The sequence below is a fragment of the Pinus tabuliformis genome, chromosome 5_1, assembly GCF_031772625.1.
Source record: "Pinus tabuliformis cultivar Carrire ecotype Pingquan chromosome 5_1, CPIR1, whole genome shotgun sequence".
Taxonomy (NCBI): Eukaryota; Viridiplantae; Streptophyta; class Pinopsida; order Pinales; family Pinaceae; genus Pinus; species Pinus tabuliformis.
The window spans coordinates 917,158,311-917,180,330 of NC_142305.1; the positions used below are offsets into that span (position 1 = coordinate 917,158,311).

The following is a 22,020-nucleotide window of genomic DNA, read 5'->3' on the forward strand; positions in this document are numbered from 1 at the left end:
TGATAATGTGCTAGTTGAACCTGCGGATGCAGATCCGCTAAAGAAGTACAAGGCTGAGATGTCAAAGGCCAAGAGGATGATCCTAGATGGAGTCAAGGATCATGCAGTGTGTCACGTTGCTAGCAAAGGAACTACTAAGGAGATGTGGGATGCCTTGGCCACATTGTAACAAGGATCTTCCGAGCAGCGGAAGATGTACTTGGAACAAAAGCTGAGATATGCTCAGACGCAGAAGGGAGAATGTGTGGATTCATTCCTCACGAAATTGAAGGAGACCCGTGATGAACTGTCAGCTGCGGGAGATACACCTCAGGATTCGGAGTTAGTGAGATGGGCTCTAAATTTCGTCTCGGATGATTGGCAAGTCTTTGTCTAGAGTATCCTGGGCAGAGCAGCATTGCCAAATTGGGACGAGATGTGGGCAGCTCTAAAACAAGAAGAGCTAAGGAGAGACCTACTCAAGGTCAAACTTGACGGGAGCAGCAGCAGCAGTGGGTTGAATCCAAAAGTAGAGAAGGAGGATAATGCAACCCTTGCATCAAAGGGACAGCAGGGGCAACAGAGACGAAAGAAAAACGCCTCCAAGGTGAAGTGCTTCAGATGTGGCGAGATGGGCCACTATGCATCCCAGTGTCCTTTGAAGAACAAGGACAAGGTTGAGAAGCACGATCCTAAGGTTGCAGCTGCAAAAGATCGAACAAGAGGAGGAGTTCGCCATGACAGCCAAGATACCTCCAGGAGGGAGATGGGCTGATATAGAATTGTAGTTCGATAGAGCTACAGATGGGCAGGATCCTTGAGGAGCCCACCTCTTGGATCATCACCTTGCTATGAGAGCCCATGATTAGTAGTAGCAGGATGGAGGAGTTTTCAATTGATTCCATGGAATGTTGATTCAAGAGATGCAATAGTTAGTAGCGCCAGAACTTCAGCAGCGCAAAGCAGAGAAGCAGCAGTACGAGGAGGCACAATGCAGAGCTTCAGCAGCACAGTAGCTTCAGAAGAAAGCGTGGGACTACCAGCAGTCGGGCGTTCAGCACCAAGGTTTATCCACTAGATACTTGTCCAGTTTTGGGTGTTTTCAGTTGCTTCTCTCAACAACTGAGTTGCAGTACGGATGCAGTGTTAGCAGTGGAAGCGCTAGCAGCATAACAAAGGCAGCATTTGAGAGGGAGCTATAGTACAGATGTAGCATTGGCAGTGGCAGTGTCAAAGGCAACAGCGCAGTAGTTGGTGGACAGCATGTCAGACATTAGCAGCGCAGAGGACAATGCTTCAAAGTCAGAGCAGTATGCACTAGTAGTGTATTGCTAGAGCACATTCCTCGCTAAGAGAGGGTGTTGATTTGGGTTAGTATCGAATGTGCTCTAAGCCTAAAATTTTGCAGGGAGGCTTGGGCACATGTATTCCAAAGAACCCAGAAAGCGTTTTGGGAAATTCCACCCAGAAGTGATTTTAATAAAATAATTAAATATTTTTAATGGGGTTCCTAAGTCTAAACTTAGGAAAATTAAAATATTAATGGGTATTAATCTAATCAGGGGTGGAACTTCTAGAAAAGGACACGGATCAAGCACAATCTGAGCCTTTGATTATGATTTAATCTAGGCCATTGGCTGTCCAACAGGAAGATATAAGAAGGGGCTTGAGGTTCATTTGGAAAACACACCGAGAGATCAAGGAAATCGATTTTTCTGAAGTGAGAAGTTCTCAGGAGGAAAAATTGATCGAGGAGATTTCGAGCAGCAGAGGGGCAGTGAGAATCCGAAAGAAGGAATTTCCGGAGAGTACAAGGCAGAGGGAGAACAGAAAGACAATCAGAGGAAGGTTGATGCTGGCCCACACAATGTTGACACAGAGGCAGCACAGTGCTTGAGGGGAAGTCGAGTTTCCTGCTGAGGGAAGTCGAAATTCAGTTGTCGGAAGTCGAGGTGTGAGTCCGGGAGGCAGAAGGTTGATTTCTTAGCCAACAGAGGATCCAGAGGAGAGGCAGCATAATACCCAGGAGGGGTGACGCAGAGACCACGCAGAGGGTGACATAGAGCCTCCAGATCAGCAGGATCAGTCATTGATTCTCCAGTGACAGGGTGAGATCATTTCACCAGTATTTTGTTCAATATTCTCTCTGTATCGAATTGCTAGTTGAGCATCCTAGAATTGTACTCAGATTTTCTCCTGCATAATAATAAAACCCTCAGAACTGCTGCACCGGTTTTCCCGCATTGGGTTTTTCCGGGGATTATTGTCCAAAAATAACAGTGTCCTATGTGTTTCTATTTTCCTTGCTCAGTTTCTATGTTTCATAATCATATTTAATTGGTGTAGGCTACTTCAGTAATTTACTTCAATGTTTCAAGAAGAAATTTGAAAGAAGTTTGTAATGTAATTTATAATCTAGGTGAAGTAGATTCAGTTGGTTGTAGTAGGATTCCTAAGATTGTTAGATCTAGGAACTTTCACATACACTTAATTAACTGGATCCTCCTAAAATTTAAGAGGCTAACTCCACTTGTTCACTCAGTTCCCAATTTAACTCACACTAGAAGATATTTAATTTGGTCTTCCACAAATTCGCACTACTCAAGCTGCTTCTTGAACTCATCCTCATCACTGGAACTCGTGCATGATTAAGAAGATCACAGATTTGATTCCTTAAATTAAGGCACAAATCAAGGAATCCATTCCTTCACTACTTTTCAACAGAGGAGAAGGGCATAAACCTGAAAACTAGGCAATAAGACCACATTCAACTAGAGCGAAGAATTTTAAATGAGAAATCGAAGGGGGAAGCTTGACCACAAGGATAGAACTGGTTTTCTTCACAAACCTGGATGACACTGATTTATTTTTTATCTTCCAAGCGCTGAGAGTGGAGACCAAAGCTTGCAAATTTGCGGCCCAGAACAGAGCGCAATTACATAGATGATGCATATGTGCAAATATTATTATTAAATTGTGGAGGATTTTTTTCACTCAAACAAAATTATTATTTCATTTGAGTAGGAAAAAATAGTTACATTATGCATGTTGGTAAATAGCAAACCACAACAATGCCAATGCGTCGTCAAGCCTAGGTAGAAAAGTGTTTTCGTGCCCAAAAAAAACCCTAAACCTTCTACAAACCTCGTTGAACCTAATTTTTTTTCTTTGAAATTCGTTCGGGTTCGGGTTTGATCTGGTTCGACTTTAGGTTCAACTTGTGATCCAATTTGGATCAAGTTCGGGTTCGAATTTGAGGTTCGGCTTTGAGGTTCACCAAACCTCAATGAATTTCAAAAAAAAAAATCAGGTTCACCAAATTCTGAACCATAAGGTTCAAGTTCGGCGAACCATATGACTTACAATCATATTAATGAATTGGTATTCTGCCCCATTACATTTCATTGTTGGTGTATTAACTATTTGGTTAGCAAAGTATTTGACAAAATGCTTGTCTGCAAATTGTTTGTGTAAATTCCTCAAAGAGAAGTTTAGCTGCTAGTATGTCTGTTAAATTAAGGTATGTTCTATGCTTAAGAGCAATTTACTTCAAATATTCTTATTAGCCCAATATCAATTTCTAGAATTGCAATCACATCAACATGATAGTAAAATGCAGATAGAACATAAATGTAAACAGTAGAAGACAAGCCAAGACAAGAGACACAAGATGTGGCACCAACCAGGGACAAACCCCAATGCGGGGAAACCCTTTGATCAATTCTTCTTATATTCTTCAATAATTCAGCAGAGAGAGAGAGATAGTACAATTACACAATTCTGTAATTTTATGACAGCAGCAATTAAACCCTAACCAACAAAGTCAAAGCTAGTCAAACAACTCACAAATGACCTCAAGTCAACCTTGGTCAACTCGGCCTCCAACAGCAATGATAGGCAGCCCAAAACAGTCCAAGAAAGATGGTCAAACAGTGGTCAACGCATGTGCAGCTCTGCGGTCAACCCTCACCAGTCAACGTTGGTCAAATCCGTGGTCAAAACAGGTCAACGTCTTGCTGTCCAGAACTACGGCTTGCTTGGAAGAGGCTCCCCACACTAATCCGCAGTCAAACTGACCTCCTCGTTGGTCAACACAGTCAAACCCAGCCTGCTGCTCCTTGGTCAACCTAAGTCAATGCTGCTGCAACAGTCCTGCGTCCTCCTCCTTCCCACGTGAGAGAGAGTTGCTCCTCCTACGCATACCCAATCAAGCTAGGAGAGAGAAGAGATGAGAAGATGAGATGAGTGGTATAATGCCACAAGGTCTCCTCCTTTTATATGCCACGTTGAGGATAAACTGGGGGTGAGAAACATTGTTTTGCTTGTTGGCCGACCTTGACAAATTGTCAAGAAATACAAATAAATTCATATCTCCATGAATACATGTCGGAATCGGATGATCGTTAGATCAATCCTACACCTCTCGATGAGAGGAATCCAAGAAAAATATCAGCTGCCATAAATAAGGTGACCCACATGGAGTTTGGCCCTAGTTGCCAATTTTAACAATGTCATACTAATTGTTCGAAGAAATCTCCCACCGAAATATTTTGGTTCTAATTGTTGGAGAATGTAACTAGATTCAGTTTCATAATTATCAATATATATTCTTAAAATCCAAAAGAAGAAAAAGATTTATATTTGTTCAAGCATGGGTTTCATGCTCAAGTCTAGGCCAAGCATGTTCTTCATGCTTCTAGGATTTGTTGAGTCAAAATGAACATTTTTCATGTAATAAAGTCCCATTTGGACCCCTTTTAACAAAAGAAAAATATGATTTTTTGAGTCAAGAAAAATGCTTTTATCCTCCAAGACCAAGTCAACCCTACCATGTCAAGTCGGTTCTGTTGGGCACATTTTCACTCTTCTGAATGACTATATATAGAGGAGACTCCATCCTCATTTGGAGACATACAAGTTCAATCTCTAAAGAAGAATAGGAAAGGTGAAGAGCGAAGGACCAGGAATAAAGAGAAACCCTAAAGAGAAGTAGAACATGATCTATGCTCACATGTACCAAATATTTAAGATGCTTTCTAAAGCTACAGAACCGAAAGTTGCAGGTCTGAAGTTGCAGACCAGAGGAACAAGGTTGAAACCCAGCACTGGAACAAAATCCTGAAGTTTGACTACTGTTGACTTGGTATACCATGATTTGCTTGAGGAAGAATCTTGTTGGAGGGTTGACTTGGTGCTTGGAGGAGGTCTTTGACTTGGTATTTGGGTCATGGATTTCTTATTTGACCTGATTCTATAAGAAGAGAAGTATTTTCTAGGTTTTCCCCTTGGAGGGGTTTGCCCTAGCTTGGAGCGTATATCTTGTGTTTCTTTGAATTCCTATGATCTTCATGATTGTTATGTTTGGTAATTGCTTGATGAAGAAGAATTAATAAAGTAATAAAAGGCCAACAAAATGTCACAACTAATTATCAAGTAATGAGAATCAATTCTAATCTACAAATACCTTATTTCTCCGACACTAATTGCATAAAATCAACCTAGTATATTACATTGATGGTTGATTATTTAATGACGATGTTATAACTACTAGATGATTGATGTTATATGTGTCCCAAATGGTTGATGTTTCGAAGATCATCACTAATCCAATAGTTAAATCTATGTTTTCATGTTTTCCACAATTGATTTGTCATTCTAAATGAATTTTCAATATATATGCATCAAAATACATCAAAATACATATTATATAGAAAACACTCACGAAACACTTCACTCCTGGACTCTTTGAAATTTGTATTTTTCACTCCTGCTCCCCACTCCCAAGAGCCTTGAATGTGATACTTGTCAAAGGGCAAAGCAAGTGTTGAAAAAAAGATATTATGCCTCTTCACCCAACATTACCTCAAGAATTGTTCGAGAATTGAGGTTCAATTTTGTTGGTCTTTTCAAGCACCCAACAAGAAAAGGACACGCATATGTATTACAGTGGCCACAAAGCATTTGATTAGGTTTGGCAAAAGTATAAGACAAATTTATATATTCAAGTATCATTACTCGGTTTGGATGTTCCAGTAAAAATAGCAAGTGACTACAGTAGACATTTTGTGAATGAGATCACTGAACATGTTTTGAAGTAGCTCGGCAAAAAAATCTGCCAGGTGCATATTATTCCCAAGCTGATGATCAACTATAATCCACAAATAAGGTTGTAACAGTTGTCATACATAAAAATTGTGCCATTGAAGAAAAATATTAGGGAAGAAAAAGAGTTAGCAGCTTTATGAGGGTATAGAAGTTCTTATAAACTACTGACCATAACCTTTCTCAATTAAAGCATGGTCAGGAGGCAATCGTTCCTAGTGAATTCTTGGTTCGAAGTTCAAGATGGGAGATTACCACTAGGTTCCGTCTCATTTTCCTGGTGTGGCATTGAGGCATGAATTTCTGTCTTCCAAAATCGAAATGAGTGGTTATTTTTTCATAATTGTGGAAACACGAATATGCTTTGGTTTGATAAGCTTCACAGACCAAATAGCTTACAGCTCGAGATTAAAATCTTTTCTTATTAATAGATAGTGCTTAGGAATATGGCAGTAGTCAAATCCTTGGAAGCAATTCATAAATTTGGCAGCTTGAGACTTGAATTGATGGGCTTCAGGGGGAAATGTTGTGATACTTATGGCACTCAATTTCAAATTCCTAAGACGGATCGAGATAAATTTGCAACGCTGGCTACTGCTTAATTGAAAGATACTGTTGAACGTAGTAATTGCTTCTTTCTAGGTTGAATTACAACCGAAATTCACATATACAGATACTTTCCACAAACCCAGCTTAGCAATCGGTATCCAATCTTTGCATCAGAATGACAAGAAATATTGCAATACTTGCTTCTTTCGGACTGGACCTCGGCCTGGGACTAAAGCCACATGGAAAAATTGGTATGCAAATGATATGTATATATCTAATTAGGTCAAGTCCACAAAAAAATAAAATTTACCTTCCCACAGGTGAAAGCAAGTGAAGGGAATTGTCGGCTCGTCCTCTCTGCGTTTGATTGGCTTATAATCTTCCGCCCTGAATGACCACCCTCTCTGATTTTTCTTCTCCTCCTTCGACCTTTAGCGACAATTCCATTCGATCCATCAGAGTGATTCCAAATTGGTTGATGCACACATTAAAAAGTTTTGACTCGGTACGATTCATATGTTTGACCTCAAATTCAATTTGGGTGGGGAGAAGTTAGCTTTACGTCTACGATTTCTAATTCGTGGCTTACGATTAATAAAAAGAAAAAGGTACTGTACTCTTCAACTGTGATTTGGGTGGAAATTATGGTTTTGCGATATTGGTTTGTGTACGGTGTTTTTGCTCCAGTGATGATCCTACTGTATGTGTTGAGTGGATTTGGAAAAAAAAAAAATATATATATATATATATATAATTGTTTTCTTTCTTAAAATAATATTTATTTTTTTTATACATAGGGAGCTCTACTTGAATGGTTCATGACACACAATACTTGTTAAGGTTTTGCAAATCGGGTAGCAAGCCAAGTGGGCTTGATTGTGTGGAAAATTCCACAGTTAAGCGCACTTGACTCAGAGGCGATCTGGGATGGGTGACCTCCTGAGAAGTCTTGGTTACCAGGTGCAAGCCTTGGAAATAATGATTGACACTAGGTGATTCATTTCACTAGTTTCAATCCCACTTCTTCACCCCTATATCACCCGATGCAATGAGTGCTAAGTGGACTATTCAAAAATCTTGAGAAATTAGTCAGTTACCACTACCTCTCATGGAAATGGTCATAGATGAATGACTTTTTAATCGCGGTTGAATCCTAAAAAATGATATGTATTATGAAATTGTTTGGTTGAAATTTTAATGAAAGCGACCAAATAAATAGGTGTGTTTTAGTGAAGTTTTAAGTAGTTTCCAATTTTTAAAAAATAGTATGTTTTAATTGTTTTTTCTCTGCTCATCATACTATATTATTTGACGTAGTCTAACAACACTGTCTTTTTGCCTTGAAAGTTATGGAAATTCTAGTCCAAGTAAAAACTGCCAAATTTCATAACTTTAGGTGCCCCATAAGTTTTTGATGGTGCTAAATCTATTTCCACCATCAAAAACATGATTCAAACACTACCTCTACAAGATTTTTTGAAATTTTTTTCCCTAAATTCTGGCCACTTTTAACTGTCTGGGCAATTCCTCCGCTTTCGTAGACGACTCCATATTATTTTATATGGTTGTTTAATTGTTTCTTTTGTACTTCTCATGTTGTATGTGGGTTTCTAATAATTTTTCCTTATTTATGAAACATATGTGGGTGCATGTATGTGATACAAAATGATGAATAATAACCAACATAATAAATAGTCTTTAACATTCTAATATAGTTTTCAAAACTTTAAATCTCATATATGGTCAGAATAGAATGGTTACATTTTCTTTCACCCAAGCCAATTTATTAGTTCTCACAGTTCATGTCGTCTAGATTGTGAATAGATAAATGGCATCAAATAAACAAGGAAGGAGTGTGAAATTTATGTAGCATGTGTACATATTTCATACAAAGGTGTATGATAAGGGAACCTTGACTAGTGCAAATGAGGTCCACGTGGTCTTATGGAACTCTTAACATTTTTTTATCATGACGAGACCATCACATAGCAAGTTGATCTTACAACATGGATAGTGTGAGTGTGTAATGTAGTAAAACTATGCCCACCTATTGAATTATTCTTATCCCCACTCACTATCTTCAACTATGCTCCACAAGGTTGTGCATGAGATCAATGTTATTGTATGTTAATGTTGAAGTTCACAATGCATGATATCTGAAGAACACATTGTAATAAGACCAAAATTTGTAAATTATGGATTGCAAAATTTGGTAATCTAAGAGGTAACATCACGAAGTGTTGTTGTTTGTACTTAAAAAACAACTAGTTTGTGTGTATTGCTATTATTTTGTTGAAAGATGTGACATTTATCATGTATATTATGTCGCACAACGTGAATAATATAAGTAAAAAGGAACACTTGGAGGAGATAACTCTAGCAATATTTTATAGGGCAAGTGGTACAAAAATGTATTATTATGTCAGTAACCAGTGTTTTTTTTAGTATCGATTAAGAAGACAAAAGTCTACTTGATCTAGGCAGTTCATGTACCACTAGCTTAATCAATATTGAGCATTTTCTTATCACTTGTTTTACTTCACTTCACATGTGAAGTAGCTATCGTCCTTTTTGTTTATCGAGCTAGGGTTCATCAACTACAATTTTGCAAATAGCAATCCAGAGGGGTACCTAAGTGCATGTAATCAAACATGCATTTCTCTCGTCCTGAACTACACACTCCCATAAAGGCTTTTGATCCTCTTGGCTCTCAGAACTGCGTTTATCGAAAGCCAAATATCTAAGTCATTGGAATGATGAAATGCAAGTAGGAATGGCACCAAGAGCATATTCATGGATGCATCTACTTGTTGTCAAGAAGTCAAATTCCACACATTGTTTAGGATCTCCCCACTCATACGATTATAACATAATTATAACTTCTCAAATTTATAGAGATTCATAAACTACAAGAGTTTTGGGCCTTTCAATTCATTTCATACAATGTCAAGATTTTACAAATGGTCACACATGATGTCATCAAGGAGCGTGACAATTTAAAGAGAACAGTATGGGAACTCTTAAAGGAGGGTTTTATGCAGAATTTGGTATCTACGGATAAATACTAATTCCCTAGGTAGGTAGCTATACCTAGAACAACGGATTTAAAGCACTTATCCTTTTTCTATAAATGATAAATAAGACAAAGGGATCAAAAGACCTACTTGTTCTTTTGCTTTCCTTTTGTCTCCTTTGTTTGACTCTCATCACTCCTTTTCAAACTTCACTCGCTCCAAAAGTACCTGCAATCATAACAGGAGACAGAGAACCAATAAAAGCAAGAGATCTATCAAATACAAGTAAATGGAATGAGATACATTCACACATATAAACATCATATATCAAGATAAGCATATGGAAAAAGGGTGTAAACTGCTTTATTAGATAGAAGGAAGAATTACAACCATGAAGTCCGATCCATTGCCACTCTTCCAGCTTGGGTTCCAACCAACATCACATCAATAGCACAACACTCCGGCAGCATAACACTACTCACATACAAACTCAATTCTCACTCCAACAGTATCTCCTTACAAATTCTCAAAGTCCAGCCCCCTGATCACTTAGATGAGTGCTCAATTTATAGGCCAAAGGAGGAAGTTTTATCATAAATGAGGGTATTGAATGGCCTTCCATACTTAGAGTTAGTTTCCATGGAGGAAGGGATGAGAGAATAGGAGGTAACTGAACTCATTCCTCATCCATTTTCGAGCTCATAGGAGATGATAAGTGTGGGAATCTTCTAGATGACTCCAAAAGATGATAACATTCCTAGAACCTTATGTGAATTTCGCTCAAACTTTCCCAGCCAGGTCAAAGTGGGCCTAGGTGCTCTGCAGAGCACCCTAACATGGGCCTACCTGCACTGAAGTGCACTTACCCTTGTCCAAGGTTGCGCTGGTCCCTCAAGGAGGCAATTCTGGAGGGTTTCAGGCCAAAGAACTCTTAGGGAAGGAGGCATTCAACGAGGTGACTTGTTTAGGGCATGTAGCAACTGAATTAGGGTTTGATGAGCCCTAATGGTATTGATCTGAATGATGGGAGTGATGTGCCCAAATGGATCTGTAACAGCTGCCCCCTAAAGCATGAAGTCGAAAATAATAATATCGGGTGATATGCATTACGATGTGATGAGGAGGTTCTGAAGTGGATGGTGACCTGCATTGATTACAATACATAATATCATGATATTTTTATTTTTTTCTCATGAATCGCTGAGGGAAGGCATACCGATGCTCAGCATATAAACTTTCATTACAAGTACATAGACAGTCGTCTACAGATATAGACCCATGACTATCAATGTAAAGCCATTGTACGGGTGATTTGGTACATTTCCTGAAATCGCAGCCTGGATGGATGAAACTAGATCCGGGGTCTTCTATCTCATTCAATTGTTCTCTCAAGTACGAGTCTAACCATGCGAATATGTGATCTGAAGTAGAACATGGGAAGATATCGTCTGATTACCAGCCAATGATGTAAGTTGTTAACAGACGCGAGAGAAATCACCGATAATGATAATGATCCTCAAGGTGCTGCAGTACATTCTACATGGTGTGAATGGATGTTTTGATGTCGAATACCATACAAAGTCTTTCGGTCGAAGGCCAGTGATGTCAACCTATCGCTGGAAGCGAGAAACCTGCCATTGATGTATGCAAACTTCAAGGTACTAGAAGGGTGTTTCTAAGTCAACTTCTTGGATAATGTGTTGATGTCGACAAGAAGCGACTCGTCGTAGGAGGGCCTTGATGTATCCCACATCAACGACACGAAACGAGTGTAATGATTTTGGAGATAGAATTTGACTAACGACACAAGGTTCAAGAATGGCGATCATGAAAATAAAGGTTTATGAGTATTGCAAAGGATGAATTACAAACTAAGTGACTTCTCTTGAACACGTCGGCGACACTGAATGAATTGGCAGCATTGACCCAAAACAAAAGTAATGGATGGTATGATAGACCAAGGTATGATGACCATCAAGCAGATAACCCAACCTAAATAGTCACAATGATGAAGTGAAAGTGTCATGTTCAAGAGCGACCTGCTGCCATAAAGTGGTTTAACCCTTTTCCCATTTTCCACAGTCATTGCTGACCAGTACCTCTTTATTTTTATCAAGCTTGAGGAGGATAACATATGCTTGTTATATAATTCCACCGTTCGGGTGAATCCATCGTTATGTGACGTTTTAACGAGTCTAGCAAAGGTGAAACTCGGTCTTGTCATGATGGACAAGTTTGTCGCTATTTGATGTTTTAACGAGTCTAACAACAATGATAACTCAGTCCTTTTCATGTTTAGAGAGTTTGAAAAGGGACAAAAAGAAAACTCCACAAGTTCTTTTTCATATATTTGTCTCTCAAGTCCGAAAAAAGCGTAAAACAATACAAGAGAGAACCTATTGACCATGTTCGGTCAACGTATTCCTTTTTCGTAAATAATCTATCTCAGTCCGGAAAAGGGTTAAACTTATACTGAGTAGATGTCGTTTTCAATCTGTTAACGAGCTGAAAAGGACAAGTGCTCAGCAATCTTTTCATATTTCGAGAGTCTGAAAAGAGCTTAAAGAGGACTCCTCTTTGAGGAACGAGTGGTGTCTAGGATAGCAACTGGTTCCGGTGATGTTGGAACTTCTCAAAACATGTTGATTTATGTGAAGAAGCTGGCTAATAAGACCACTCATTGCAACTTTTCCTCAAAAAAGGGTAAAACAACCAAGTGAAAATGTATGGTCGGCCAAGCAAATAGTGACGATGGAAGGAGAAAAACCAAGGCTTATCTAACAGAAAAGGTTGATAAAATGGCAATCACGAGGGTTAAAATGGAGATGGGTTCATTTTTACACAAGCTTGAACTATAAGAAACTATGCTTGGATTCAGTTTCATTTTTACACAAGTTTGAAACGAAAAACTATGCTTGGATTCAGTTTCATTTTTACACAAGCTTGAACCATGAAAAAACTATGCTTGAAATTGGTTTACATGCCCCCTCCATGATGACTCGACTCTAGGTGCATGCCCCCCAAGCTTCATTACATTCACCTAAGTAGACTACTCGTGGCTATGAGGTGGATGGAATGAAGGTTCATATACGAGATCAAGTGAAAGACTCGACTGGGATTTTACGAGATCTAATCAAAGACTCGAAATGGAACTTTACTCCAATGGACCTTGTCTCATTTTTTAATGAGCTTGACACAATACAAGGAACTCTGCTCAAATTCCTTGTTTCATTTTTTAACGGCTTGACAAAAGACAAGGAACTATGCTCTTATACCTGATTCATTTTTTAATGAGGTTGACACAGTAAAAGAACTATCCTCATATTCCTTGTTTCATTTTTTAATGAGCTTGACACAAGACAAGGAACTATGCTCATACCCTTTGTTTCATTTTTTAACAAGGTTGATATAAGACCAGGAACTATCCTCATATTCCTTGTTTCATTTTTTAACGAGGTTGACACAAGACCAGGAACTATCCTCATGTGACCTGTTTCATTTTTTAATGAGGTTGACACAGTAAAAGAACTATCCTCATATTCCTTGTTCACGACCCATAAGAGGTCATGACTTCCAAGAGGTTCTCATCAGATGGGAGAACAATGCTCCGTAAGGGATTCGTAGCAAGGAATTCATTAGAGAGTTCTGGTTCCAATGCCACTAGTACATAATGTACAACATCATGGAATTGATCGTCCATTGATGTAGGCATGGAACGGGTTGCCACATAATTGACCCATGGCGGGGAAGATACCATTGGGACAAAAGGACCATTTAGGGAAGATGGTTGACTGGAAGCCATATTTGGACCGGGAAATGAAAGCTGGTCAACGGTGACAATTTTGCCTTCATGCGGGAAACACATCACTCAAAAGAGTGTTGAAACAATTGCTCCCATGTCATAAACATAGTCGCGCCCAAGAAGTAAATTGTAATCTAAACAGCCTGGTACTACCATCACATTGAGATAAACAAATTTTCCTCCCAAAGTAATAGGCAACTGAGGAAGGATCCCTAATGGTTGACTGGTTCCTCTATTAAAAGCCAACAGATTCTGGGTAACAAGGACAAGTGGCAGTGAATTGAACGCTTTCCAAGCAGTGGAGGAAAGGATACTCACAGATGCACCTTCATCTATAATAGTGTCAGGTACAATCATATTACAAACCTGTACAATGATCTAGAAAGGCACATAAGAAGGAAGACAACATCTTGTCAGTCGATTCCAATCGAAGGAAGTGATCAAACTACTTGGAGGGGTACCATAGAAACGGGAGAATTAACCCCTTGAGTTACGAGAGCTGGAGGGTTTTCCTCCTGTCTTGATGGAACAGGAGGATTGCCCCCAAGCTCATTAGAATCTAAAGAAACGAAAAGAACTTGAGCGGTATCATATTCACTCTCTTCAGGAAAGGTACGATTAACTGAAGGTGAAATCGGGTCAATTGTTTCCTCGACCTGTGATTGGTCAGGTATAGACTCATGGGATTCACATTCAGAGAGAGTGGGTTTGACGACAGTTGATTTGGGTCAGTCACTTTATCAACTAGTGAAGGATTAAGGGATAGTCTTCTGTAACCAGATGGAAGTCGCTGCGGTGAAGCATGACGGTTATCCAACACTTTTTTGGCTTCATCTAGATAGGGACAAAGGTGAAGGGGGTGATTCCCTTCACATAACCTACAGGGAAACTTAACTTTACCCTTCTTTCCATGAACTTTACTACCACTAGTTGATGGTTTCTCACCAGCGCAATCTCCAGAAGTTGATGACACAAGATGATGTGAACGAAAAGACCATTCTTCTAAGATCTTAGGAATATCAGGACAATTTCGAAGAATATGGTCTCCCGTACAAAGTTTGCATGGATATCGAAATTTGTGAGGCTTATCAGACGGTTTCTCATTAGAAGTTGCATTCAAAGCAATGGTTGCTTGGTTGCCCCCTGCTGAATTTTCTTCTTCTTCTTCTTCTTAGCCACCTGGTTACTAGTACCAATACTTTCACCAGGCGAAGAGGAAGAAGGGGAGGAAGAAACAACTGAGGAAGAAGGCAAAGGGTCAACTTTAGGATCAACTAGAGGTTGATTTTGTCCAGTTGGAGGAGTGCTCGATTGTGGAGAAATCACGACATTTTGAACCAAGGAAGTTGAAAACAACCATACTGGCAAGCCAATGGTAAGTCCCGAAAGGGACAATGTAGCCATATAAGGAGCACCAATATTTCTGAAAGGAGGAAAAGGACTAAGATTCCCATCAAAAGGAATTCCTTGATCGGTTGACTTCGGATTTGTCGCCATACGTCTCAACCTAAGATCAACTAAGGAGTGAGCGTGGAGGATGTTATCTGCAGTCAATTAAATTTATTTTAATCAAAATAACAAAACAAAACAAAAGAGGGATGATCTAGGCAAAAGGATTACCAAGTAACTGTGAACTGCAAAGTACCTTCCGACGAACTAAGAAGTACGGGCAGACAATCTCCCTGAATGTTGTTTTCGGTGTATCACAGTGTACAAGGCGGCCAACTCAGTTACCTAAGGATGGATAGCAACCTAGTGTTGTCCTCCCATATATACCTGAAAGTACGTGGAGGCCCAATCCGTATTAGCACTGTCTAATGCAAAACCGCACAGTGAGAGCATTCCCATATACTTTACGTACTGTAACACTGCCCTATATACCCAAAGGTACGTGGATGAGCTACGATATACTCACGTACGTGGAATGAGGTATCACACTTGGGATGTATCGCAGACAAGTTAGCGACAGCTACTATGTTTTACGATGCCGGAACACGTCTCTAGCCTAGAACCTCTAAATGTTATGCATTAAGTTACAATGCTCCATTAGGTTAATTCAGATGAATTTTAAGTTGATCTTCTTTAGAATTTGCCTTTCAAGGTTCACCACGTGATGCATGTTTGCGATTCCTAGAATGCAACTAATATGATAAGCATCATTTTCATTCAATTTTGGCAATGAAAATCTTAGCTAGTAGGGATAGAGCAATCAGATTCTTGCAATCAAAGAACAAAGAACACATCTAATGCAATTTCCGTAAACTATTCCTATGAGCACACACAAACTCTTTTATTGCACAATGCAAGTTTTTCTTTTCAATTCCCTTAATGTTGTGATCAACAAAAGGAAACTAATGCACATACAATCAATAAATCTTTTTGCAAGAACGAAGACTTTACGACAGTGCCGTTTCTAAAGAAAATAAGACTTTTACGACACTTTCTTTTGAACAAAGATCAATCGACTATAACCTAACTTTGACAATGAATTGGTAGTGATAAAGAAATCATTTAAGAAACACTAAACAATCAAAGACAAAGTAGGGTTGGCAAAGGAAACACAAATTGATTTATGAGAGACAAGCATCATTGATATTTCAGCAAGCAGAAACATAAGGAAATTTGGAAAAAAATCAACTCAGAGGAGGGATTTTTGTCCTAAGAGGGATCAGCGCAGAGACAGTGTGGTTCAGAGCACTGTCCTCAAGCCAAAGGTGCTATGTAGTGCTTTGTCTCTAGACCAAGCCTGCACTGGTGCTAGAGAGGCCATCCCAGGGGCTTACAAGCACAAATTTCACAAACAAAAACACTTCAAAAGGCTGAAGGAAACTCAATGGAAGCAAGTAGAGTCTACTGGAGGGTACTAGGATGAAGGTAAACTACCTGGAACGATGATCGATCCCCAGTAGAGTCGCCAATTTGTTATGCGGAATTTGGTATCTACGGATAAATACTAATTCCCTAGGTAGGTAGCTATACTTAGAACAATAGATTTAAAGTGCTTATCCTTTTTCTATAAACGATAAATAAGACAAAGGGATCAGAAGACCTGCTTGTTCTTTCGCTTTCCTTTTGTCTCCTTTGGTTGACTCCCCTTGCTCCTTTTCGAACTTAACTTACTCCAAAAGTACCTGCAAGCATAAACAGAAGACAGAGAACCAATCAAAGCAAGAGATCTATAGAATACAAGTAAATGGAATCATATACATTCACACATATAAACATCATATATCAAGATAAGCATATGGAAAAAGGGTGTAAACTGCTTTATTAGATAGAAGGAAGAATTACAACCATGAAGTTTGATCCATTGCCACTCTTCCAGCTTGGGTTCCAACCAACATCACATCAATAGCACAACACTCTGGTAGCATAACACTACTCACTTACAAACTCAATTCTCACTCCAACAATATCTCCTTACAAATTCTCAAAGTCCAGCCCCCTGATCACTTAGATGAGTGCTCAATTTATAGGCCAAAGGAGGAAGTTTTGTCATAAATGAGGGTATTGAGTGGCCTTCCATACTTAGAGTTTGTTTCCATGGAGGAAGGGATGAGAAGATAGGAGGTAACTTAACTCATTCCTCATCCATTTTTGAGCTCATAGGAGATGATAAGTGTGGGAATCTTCTAGATGACTCCAAAAGATGAGAATATTCCCAGAACCCTATGTGAATTTCGCTCAATCTCGCCCAGCGCAGGTCAAAGTGGGCCTAGGTGCTCTGCAGAGCACCCTAACATGGGCCTACCTGCATTGAAGCGCACTTACCCCTGTCTAAGGCTGCGCTGGTCCCTCAAGGAGGCAATTCTGGAGAGTTTTAAGCCAAAGAACTCTCAGGGAAGGAGGCATTCAAAGAGGTGACTTGTCTAGGGCATGTAGCAACTGAATTAGGGTTTGATGAGCCCCAATGGTATTGATTTGAATGATGGGAGTGATGTGCCCAAATGGATCTATAACAGAGGGTGTCATGCTTTGGATAGGAATCATGCTAGAGGGGTTTGTAGCATATGGATTTCTCACTTTTAAATCACATATGCCTACCCACTGAGGATATCGTTATGTGACCCTCTTATGTGTCATGTCCACGTGTGACCTACACCATGATGGAATAATATCTCTAAATTAACCTTCTATAGAAGACTACCTTCTTTCAATTTACCTCACCTTAAGTTAGATGAATGACCTCTTAAGGATGTCCAATGTTTTGGTAGGACACAATGTTGCTTTCTCTCTCTTGGTCTCGAACACTTCTTATCATTTTGGTTCACTTTGGCCCTTGAGGCACTTGTTAGCTACATTTCCTAGCTGTGTGGATTCAATTGGAAGTGTAAGACCCCAATTAAGTGCATGATTGCTTAGGATGCCTCAACACGAATCCATAATATCCCAAATCCATTTTAGGTTGCTATTTAATAGGACAAATAAGCCAAACCTCTATAAATCTTATTGATCTCTTAGCAGGGAGTGTGCCACATAATCCTAAAGATGGTATTTCAATTGTATGCCATGGCACATGAAACAGAGCAATGTTTTAACTTAAAAACCTATGACTTGGTGTTGTAAAACCTGTGTTATTGGGTAAATATGCAAGGTATGAATGTTCAATATGACTTAGGTCCTCCAATTGTTAACCTAACAAACATTTATGCCTTAAGTTCATTCCTTTACATGTCTATACATTTATATTCCTCTTTGCAAAATCTCTTGGATTCTTCTTCCCCTATACCATTATCTTGCATATACACATTCAAATTATAGAGACGTGTTGATATAACCTCTCTTCCTCTTCCTATGTGCTCTTGAGTGGCTTGTACTTGCCATATTTGAAATCTCTACAACGCCCTTTTGTGCTTACCTTGGCTCCAACCTCAAATGCTTGTTGATTCATTCTAGGACACTTTCATTGGCATGGTTCCAGTCATACCTTGGATGATTAAACCCTCCAACCTTAAGGGGGGTTCCATTATAGCAAGGAAAAAGGAAGTATCATCCCCTATAAGGGAACTTGGTCCTCTCTACTTGACACTTACATTACTTTTTACTTTTGTGATAGTAGATCTAATGTTATTTGTATATGTAGATATATACCTTTGTAGATTGGGTATGAATCTCGTCTTGTAGGAAAGTTGAGTTATGTGTATAAAATCATCCAAGACATTAATCAATCTTAGAGACCTTTCATAATTCTCTTCTTTAGCACAAGTAGCTTTAATGCCTACAACAACAAAACATTGGGTGATTTCCTTCCACACTATATATTTTCTCAACATTAGGGTTTCTATCTCACTAAAGGGATCTCTAGTAAATTAGCCCGAAAGCATTAATTTACTTTCCCTTGCTAATTTATTTGTAATATACAATTTGAAACCCAATCAAAGTACCTTAATAACCCATGTAATCTCTCTCTCATGAAGTGGAAAATCCTCTCTCACACTCACTCTCTCTCTCGCATACAAACACACACTCTCTCTCTCTCTCATGAAGTGGAAAATCCTCTCTCTCACTCACTCTCTCTCACACACACACTCTCTCTCGAACACAAACGCACTCTCTTTCTCTCTCTCTCTACCTTATAGTAAAATTATGTTGCCAATATCCTCATATATAATTTAGGTCAAAAAATTTGAGAATTCCATTGTTTAATATATAAATTATCATGGATATTCCACTAGAACAACTCATCAGAATATATCTTACAACATTTTGCAATCTCATATTATATAATGTTTTACTTAGCTTTAAAATTTAATATTACTAGCTTAACACAATAAATATTCAAATAAACTAAAATGGTAATGAAAGAAGCTACACAAATTACACACCATCCATAGAATAAACACAAGATATACCCTAGGAAAACTTGATATGAGAAAAACCCAACTATAAGGTGAGGCCTTGCCATCACCTTCTTCTACATTAATATGGCCTTTTATTTGTTAAAACACCTCTTTGAAGTATTGATCTTCCATGTATGGTTCTTTATATGCACCATGGGTGAAAGACTCCTGTTGACAAGGTTAATCCTCTCTGCGCATAGAGACAATCCCTCTAGCCCAATGAGTGTGTCTAGCAACTGAAGTGACAATCAACTAGACATATTCCTAGGTTATAGTTGAAAAGAAGAATGAAAGAGATGACCTACATCATTCTGATGCTATTTTGATTTCCTTTGTTGAGGGCCTCGAGCCGCTTGTGTCACAAACTTGTTCCTGCTTCTTTCAATGCTTATGTATCTGCACAAGTGATCAAGAGACAACAAACCATTCCAAAACCAATAGCAATCCAATAACAACTTACTTAACTGATCAAGGAATGCCAAGCTAATACATACATGAACATATATATTTTGGGAAGATGAACAAACAATTGTATATTATTTAAAGAATAAAGGGAAGCTTACAACCATAGCCTTGATGTTGAAAGGCTCTCCTTGAGTGGTAATCCAAGTCCAAGTCAAGAAACTCTCCAAACACTCCTTCTCCATGTCTAATGAATAACCTCTAAGCACAAGCTCAGCATAGGGGTGCAAATGGACATAGACCAACCATTTTGGAATGGGAGAGGAGGAATTTATAGGCTGGGAGAGGGAGTTAGGACTCATCCAAAGATAGGATTAGGCCCACATCTCAAGGAGGTAGCTCATATGGATAAGGCAAAGAGGTCAAGTTAGGAGGATTCGACCTCATCTATGCAAAACCACCTCCATCTCGCTGCTCTGGAAGCTTCTAGATCATGAAGCTTCTCATCCTCTTTGGGAAAATTACCTTTTTGGGATCATCGCGGGTATGACAAGGAATAGAGCGATGCCATCACGAGTAAAACACCGTGCAACATGCGATCATCACGGTTTTAAGCTTCATAAGAGCGATGACCCTCATTTTAGGGTTTTAAGAGCTATTTCTTCAGGGAAAGCTCAAGACATTTTCCAAGCAAAGTTAAAGGAGGGATCTAAGTTGTATACATGGATGAGTATACTGTATAATGGTCATGTTTCGAGCACTTCGAGGTATGTCACAGGGAAGTGCATGAGGCGTGACAAAATACTGTGTAACAGATGACCCCTAAAGCATGAAGGCAGAACGAGGAGTGACGGCTGAGATGCTTTACAAGCTTTTGGCAAGGACGAGGACACACACTGTAAGGAGACCTGCAAATCAAGGACGCATATACATATACATATATGAGATCAAGACATGAATCTACGTCATGGATGTAGCCATCTGAATGATGAAGACTATATGAAAGCTCCATGGTATGGGCGCAACCATCCAAATAACAAGGATCATCATAAATATAAAGTCTCATGGTATGGTCACATCCATCCGTATAGTGGAAACATGTGTACAATCATGAATGACATATAAATCCATGCAGCCTGAGTTATAACAGACAAGAATCAGGGTCTTGTGCTCCATCCCGGCCCAATCAATGTACGAATCCTAACATGTGAATAAATGTGTTGAAGTCGAACATGCTAGAAAACCACCTGATTACCGCCTAATGATGTGGACCGTTAACAAGTACAAGAGAAACCAACAATAACGACAATGGATCTCAAGGTACAACATTACAATCCATGAATGTGATAATGAAGCTGGGGTTGAACACTCGTGGAATCACCCGATCGAAAGCCAATAATGAAGATCTGTCATCGAATGCGAAGAACTGGCCATTAGGGCATGCAAGCTCTAAGGTACTGAAAGGGAGTTTCTAAGTCATCTTCCTGGATAATGAGCTGAAGTCGACAGGAAGCGACCTGTCGAAGGAGGGCAATGATGAATCCCCCATCATTGATACGAAACAAGGAATAAAGCGGAATAATATTAAGGACTATAACAATGACTCGAACAATGTATAGGTAAATAGCTGCATATTGGACTTCTCTTGAACATTGGCGACACAACTCCGAAGTGTGGCAGCATTTGACTTGACATAGGACTAAAAGTCATGATGACAGAATGGAATAGTCAAATGAGAGGCAAAATGGATCACCCGAACCCAGGAGAACAAGTGACTGAGTGAGGATATCTCAAACCCGACACGAGAGCAAAAGAGTATCATGTTCAAGAGTGACATGCTGCCTATACAAAGGATGTTTCATCTTCATTTTCCCCCACTATTTCTAGCGAGTACCCCAATTATTTTTATCAGAAGCTTGAAGGGGATAGCATATGCTTCTCATGTAAGTTCATTCTTCGAATGAATCCATCCTAGTAATTTTTACGAGGCCTAGGAAGGAGAAGCTCGATCTCATCATGGTGACGAGTCTTTCGTTGTAAAGTTTCAACGAGCTCGACGTAAGAATAACTCGGTATCTTTTTCATATTTAGAGAGTTTGAAAAAGAAACGAAAAAAGAAAACTCTATCATGTCCCTTTTCGTAATTTGTCCCTCGAATCTGAAAAGGTAGAAAACAATATCGGAGGGAACTTCTTGACTATGTTGACCAAGGCGTACCTTTTCCGTAAATAGTCAATCTCAGCCCAAAAAAGGGGTAAACGTATATTGAGGTGGCGTCGATTCATTTACTTTAACAAGTTCAAAACGACAAGTACTCGACAATCTTTTCAGT

At 39.2% G+C, this 22,020-nt stretch overlaps 1 protein-coding gene across 2 annotated transcripts in view; it reads right to left on the minus strand.

The window, feature by feature from the left end:
- The window catches only part of LOC149167787 (F-box protein 7-like), a 518,393-nt gene extending 511,136 nt beyond the window's left edge, over positions 1-7,257 (minus strand). Inside the window, exon 1 of one of the 2 annotated variants that reach the window (XM_089433153.1) lies at positions 6,941-7,257. The gene's annotated coding sequence lies outside the window, so the exon portion shown is untranslated. The remainder of the gene's footprint in view (positions 1-6,940) is intronic. The other variant, XM_089433152.1, reaches the window with a different exon arrangement.
- Positions 7,258-22,020: the final 14,763 nt, after the last annotated feature.